The sequence below is a fragment of the Hordeum vulgare genome, chromosome 2H (genome assembly GCF_904849725.1).
Source record: "Hordeum vulgare subsp. vulgare chromosome 2H, MorexV3_pseudomolecules_assembly, whole genome shotgun sequence".
Lineage (NCBI taxonomy): Eukaryota > Viridiplantae > Streptophyta > Magnoliopsida > Poales > Poaceae > Hordeum > Hordeum vulgare.
The window spans coordinates 619,335,292-619,341,926 of NC_058519.1; the positions used below are offsets into that span (position 1 = coordinate 619,335,292).

Genomic DNA, 6,635 nt, shown 5'->3' on the forward strand with positions numbered 1-6,635 from the left:
ATGTGGGGCCAGTCTAGATCCCGCTAGGAGTAACGACCGCCGGCGGGTGTGTCCGGGGCGTTACAGGTTTGATATCAGAGCCGACCCTCGCGGTTACATGGATGTTTACGGACAGGTGAGCAGTCATGTTGTTCATGACATTTGTGACCCGTCGTGGCACACGACATGGCACATGTACTGGACTGGATGCACAGACGATTGTGCCAAGAGGGAACACTGTTGTGGCCCGACGAGGAAGTCGGTTCCTCTAAGTGGTGGTATATGTGATAGCCCGGCTTATTAGGGATGATAGACTACTCATATCAATAAGGAATTCTTTCTTTTTCGGGAGCCCATTCGAACAGAACTCTCAGGTTAAGCGTGCTCAGCTTGGAGTAGTTTTAGGATAGGTGACCGACCGGGAAGTTGATCCCGGGTGCACATGAGTGAGGACAAAGTGCGCAGAAAAGACTAGTATTGATATGCGGGGCCAGTCTAGATCCCGCCAGGAGTAACGACCGCCGGCGGGTGTGTCCGGGGCGTTACAGGTTTGATATGAGAGCCGATCCTCGCGGTTACACGGATGTTTACGGACAGGTGAGCAGTCATGTTGTTCATGACATTTGTGACCCTCGTGGCACACGACATGGCACATGTACTGGATTGGATGCACAGACGATTGTGCCAAGAGGGAACGCTGCTGTGGCCCGACGAGGAAGTCGGTTCCTCTAAGTGGTGGTGTATGTGATAGCCCGGCTTATTAGGGATGATAGACTACTCATATCAATAAGGAATTCTTTCTTTTCCGGGAACCCATTCGAACAGAACTCTCAGGTTAAGTGTGCTCAGCTTGGAGTAGTTCTAGGATGGGTGACCGACCAGGAAGTTGATCCCGGGTGCGCATGAGTGAGGACAAAGTAACGACCGTCGGCGGGTGTGTATTTTCTCCATGAAATTTTTATGAGCAGAACTTTCGCTGTCTCAGTTAAAAGTCACCCTCAACTCGCAACGATGCAGACTTTTTCATCTTAGTTGTAAGTCCACCACCGAGTTGCAATTAGGGCTGTTTTTTAGTTGCAAGTCAACCATCGACCAGTTGCAAGTCCGATTGTCATGTCCGTAAGCTTCATTAGGTAGCTGCACTCGGCTGCTACGTAGGTAGCTGCGCCGGGCTCGTATAAGGCTGTAGTCTATATGAGCTACTGCGTTCTTCTTATTTTTTTTGTTTCATATTTGTTTTAAATTATGAACTATTTTAGTTTCATGTTTTTGTTATGGAAATTCCAAACATTTTTCGAAAATCCCAAACATTTTTTTAAATATAGAAATTTCTAAAAAATCCGGAATATTTTTTAAAATAGGAAAAAAAAATTCGTGTTTGAAGAATATTTTTTGAAACAGAAACATAAAAGGAAAAAAGAAACAGAAAATAATAGTTATAAAAAAACAAAAAACTCCGGTTAAGGGAACCTTCTATAATTTTTTTCCAAAACCAGAAAAGACCGGCTTGAACCTTTCCCAAAAGCGGGACGATCTGCTGGAACTGGGCCGGCTCATCTCGTTGGAAGCTTCGCTGCCCCCTGTGCGAAGCCCCGACAATTTGTCGCAAATAGCAGTGAATAGAGTTTTTTCATTAATGTCTGCACATCAACGTGATCGTAAGGGAAAGTTGAAGCCCACTCGGCGCTGTTGCCTACTTTCTCCTGGGTTAGTTTCACGAAAAGCATCTCTCCCAGCCCGTGTACTGCGCCTCTGATACCCCACCGCTTCCATTGTAGAGGGACGGCGGCGGCTGGGGTTTCTTCCTCTCAGCCGCCACCCGTGTATTGCGTCCTCTCTAGCGCGGTGGCCGTGCCTTGCCCATCGCGGCGTCGACTGTTGAGTCTTTTTCCTCGGGGCGCCGTGCTCCAGCAGCTCCGGCGCCTTTTGCACCACCGTGCGCCGCTGTACGTTCGCCTTGAACCATCAAGGTGGGTAGGCTTGGTTCTGATCTTAATATATTTTCCTATTCGAAATTTGCTCGATTTTTGTCAGATTGAAATCTGGGCTGTGTTTCGTTGAAGGCCTGATTTCACCCCGTTGAAAGTTATTGATATCTCAGTTTAAAGCTCATACCTGTTTGGTTGGAAACTGAATTTTGTCACAGGAAGATCTGTCTGCTTTGTCACAGGAATACTTGCATTTTTGTTCAGCATGGCCAACAAACCCACCTCTCAAGTTAGCCATGGCCAGTTAACCAAGACATCGTCCAGATGCTTGACGGAGACCGTTACCATGGTGCATGATTTCGAGGTGGCAAGTTACTGGTTGCTGGATGGCATCGGCGTCGGCAGGCATGTTTGCTCAAGCAACTTCAGCGTGGATGGCTTTGAATGGTTTATCATTTTCTTCCCGGATGGGTTGACTGTGGTCTCCACTGGCTATGCATCGGCCTATCTGCTACGTGTCATCCAAGCGAAAGACGCGCATTACGTGAGGACTAAGTTCACCTTAAACATGCTGGAGAAAGGCGGCGAGGCCCAAGTAACTACATTTGATGAGGTAGACCATGTCTTTTCCGAGTCGAACCCATATAAGGGCTACAAGAAATTCATTGAGAAACCGAAGCTGAAATCATTGTCGCATGCCAACAATGGCTACTTTATTATACGTTGTGTTCTCACCGTGGTAAAAGAATCTCGCACGGAGGTTAAGAGGAACACTATTGTGGTTCCGCAACCGAATCTACAAGACCATCTCTTCCAAATGTGGAAGGATGGACGGGAGCAGATGTGACATTCAGCGTGGGTGGCCAATTGTTCGAAGCTCACAGATGTTTGTTGGCTGCACGGTCTCAGGTTTTCAAGGCGGAGCTCTTTGGTCCGATGAAGGAGAAAGAAACACAGTGTATCAAAATCGATGACATCGACCCTGAAATTTTTGAGGCGCTTCTTCACTTCATATACACAGATTCCATGAGCAGTACAAAGAAAGTAAACCTGCAAAACTACAGCATCTGCTAGTTGCCTCAGATCGATATGGATTGGATAGGTTAAAGGTGATGTGTGAAAGTAAATTGTCTGAGTGCATTGACGTAGAGACTGTTGCAACAACATTGGTTTTAGCAGAGCAACACCACTGCAAGGATCTCAAAGAAGCCTGTGTTGGGTTTATGGCTCCACAGAATGTTTTGCAAGTTGTCATGGCAACCGATGGTTTCAAGCATTTGGTAGCAAGCTGTCCTTTGGTCATGAAGGAGTTATTGGAAATAGTGTCGCGTAATGGCTAAATTATCATATGTGTATCTAGTTATTATGCAGACTGCTATTTTCTACCCATGCTAGGTTACCTATCTCTTATTACGGTGATATTTCCGTGTTTGCATTTCGACCCAATATTTACCGTATCAGTTTGATTACTGCTTCGTGGCATTTAATCCTATTTGACGAAGAGGTAGTTATCCTTTTCTCCAAGGGAGTGCTTGGCTCATTAGTGGCAGTATATAAACTTAAAATAATGCGTTGTTGGCCGTGCAGTCTATTAATTCAGTTTATTCAGATTTTTGCTGCATGATTGAATTATTGTAGTGAGAATATTATATATATAGTACTAGTACAAATTGACCAAAATTTAACTAATGACCCTTGTGGAATAATTCTTGAGTGAGTAATACATCTTGCTTTACTGTACAACCATGTAAACGATAACTTCAGATTCGTTTCTATTTTAGACAATTCTAGAGTAACCAGTTTTACACGATTGTAGTTCATATTTTAGTTTGCCAAAACAAAGAGAATATTTTCTATTTTAGGAGTAACCACATATGAGCCAATAAAAATCTAACTGTCAGAAGTTCTCTTATGATCACTAAGTTCGTTCATATTACTAGACACATATGTAAGCTAAGTTCGAAAGGAAAAAGGAGGGGGTTTAATAATGTTTTCAACTCAATGCAGCTGGGCATGCATCTACCAAATAAACACCGATGCGAGAAAATGGGCGTTTCACTACTAAATCCACATGTTTTCTTCGTAATTGTCATTTCTACTGCCAAGGTGTGTAGTTTTGAGGCACAGTATCTGGTGGTGTCGTTTGGTTCTAGTTGTAACCTTTTTTTTTATCTTTCTCTCCCCACCTCGTTTAATATTCCCTCCATCCTGTAATACTTGCTGAAGAACTTGATGAAAATAGATGTATTTAGAACTAAAAAAATGTCTAGATACATCCATTTCCCCAACAAGTATTTTCTAACGGAGAGAGTATTACACATGCATCCTCCTGCATGATTAAAAAAATAGTAAATATCATTTTCTCGGTTTATCAAAATGTTTCACACGAAACACACAAATAATGCAAAGTGTCAGAGCTAAAACCGATGGATCTTAGATAGGGCCTTCTCGAAGAGGTAAAACCCTATGTCATATTTTATTATGTTGATTGTGGATAGGATACAAAGTACATGTGATACCTCGAGATCAGATGTCAATGTGCCTGGTTGAGGAAAACTATGAAAGAAAACCAACATTTGCATCTCGTTTGGTTGCCCGCATCGAGATTGCCTGCATTGGGGATCAATATTGGCATGGTATTTAGTGTCCTGCATTGACTGGGCAGATGTAAATACACTCCGTTTGGTTGCAGACACGCAGCATGGTGTGACAACCATGAACCCTACATGATGAGTTTATCCGCTATACTTACACATTATCACATCGATCACACCAACTAAATGACACTACAATTACCATAAACTGGACTATGATGATGTTCTTCAGCCCAGATTGTTCATCCACATTGCAAAATTCAACAATATTGCATGCCTGCTTGAGCATGGCCTAGGAGTAAGCATTCTCTGGCGCTACTAAGGTCAGTCAGATGTAAATACACTTTGTTTGGTTGCAGACACACCTCATGGTGTGATAACCATGAACCCCACGTGATGAGTTTATCCGCTATATTTACACATGATCACATCGACCACACCAACTAAATGACACTACAATTACCATAAACTGGACTATGATGATGTTCTTCAGCCCAGATTGTTCATCCACATTGCAAAAATCAACACTATTGCATGCCTGCTTGAGCATGGCCTAGGAGTAAGCATTCTCTGGCGCTACTAAGGTCTTTGAGCATGGACACTTGGACCCATGTAGCTCTTCACTTTCTGAGGTAGTTGTAGACCCGGATGGAGGTCACCTCCTGGACACGGAACTCGGACACCTGCTTTGCAACGGTGTTCAAGTGCACCTCCTCGAAGCCCTTGTCAATCCTAACCCCACTAGATATAAGCTCACACATCTTGTTAAGCACAAACGCAAACATGAACGGTTGCCACTTCGTGATGTTCCCCCTACCATCTTTCTTTGCTTTTCCAACTAGCGTTTGTGCAACGACAATGACATCAACATTTGGCACAACGAGCACAAAAGTTGTAGGCAGAAAAGGAGGACCCATGCCTTCACCCTGGAACACATCTGAATACGGAGGCATATATGTCCTCGATGGGGGATGTGAGTTCTCGACATATGATGGCGGGAACAGGCTCACGGACATGACAACGGCCTAACTAACCTCTTGCATTTGCGTGGCCATGCCCTACAAACGTAGCACACACATGAACAGTAAGCATAACACACACTATTTGACCATCTGTCTCAACACATCACGATATGGGCAGCATACACCAACAAACAGTTTACCAATCCATCACAAGTAACAACCAATCCATTGTGTTCAACACTATGATACAACCCTAGCATGCTACAATTCCATCAGCAATAGCTACCACAACATCACAATCTCACAGATCGGTAGTGTACAATGCTACAAGATGTCACATATCAAACCCTACCACATGTTCTCATATCTAGCTACAACTAGTACAGAGAAGGGGTGACTGAACTCATAGAGTCCATCACTCTAGCTTGAGGGAGACATAGAACATGTTGGAGAAGAGGACGACACGAGCCATCACCACCTTGGACCGCTGGCCGGAGGAGAAGCACCAGTTACCTGCTCGTCGGTGTCGATGCACGTTGGTGGAAAAACTCGAAAGGGCGGAGAATGGTAGCAGGAGTTTCGGTGATGAGATAAAGAGGGCTATATAAGACGACAAAATTGGCGGGAGGTAACCCGAAAACCTACCATTGATTTTCCACGCGTGAGACATGCGTTCCTCCCACATGACTAAAGAAAAAAGTAAATATTCTCTTTTTGATTTATCTAAATGCTTCACATGAAATACACAAATGCACAAAACAACAAGTTTTTCCTCTCGAAAGGATTTCAAAAACATAAGTTAATTCATCGAAAAACTAAGCTATTTTGTTCAAAACTTGGTCATGAAAAACTAAGCTATTTTGTTCACAACTTCGATGACCCCCTGCACGGACGCGACCATCACACCACGAAACACACGAAGCTCAAGTTTTGTAGCGCCACACATTTCGATGAGGGCGAGGGTCGAGGGGGCATCGGGGTGGCGGCGGTTCGGCGCATCGGGGTGGCGGCGGTGCGGCCGTTCGGGGGTTGGGGCGGCGCGGTGGACGAGGGTCGGGGCGGCGCTGTAGACGGGTGTTGAGGAGACAGAGGTGGTGACGGTGCGGCCGGCCAAGGGTCGGGGCGACACAGCGGCGGCGGCACGGTCGGTGTCGAGATGAGATTTGGGAACG

The 6,635-nt window shown here is 44.8% G+C and overlaps 1 pseudogene; it reads left to right on the forward strand.

Moving 5' to 3' along the window:
- Positions 1-2,172: 2,172 nt before the first annotated feature.
- LOC123430873 lies at positions 2,173-3,247 on the forward strand (annotated as a pseudogene).
- Positions 3,248-6,635: the final 3,388 nt, after the last annotated feature.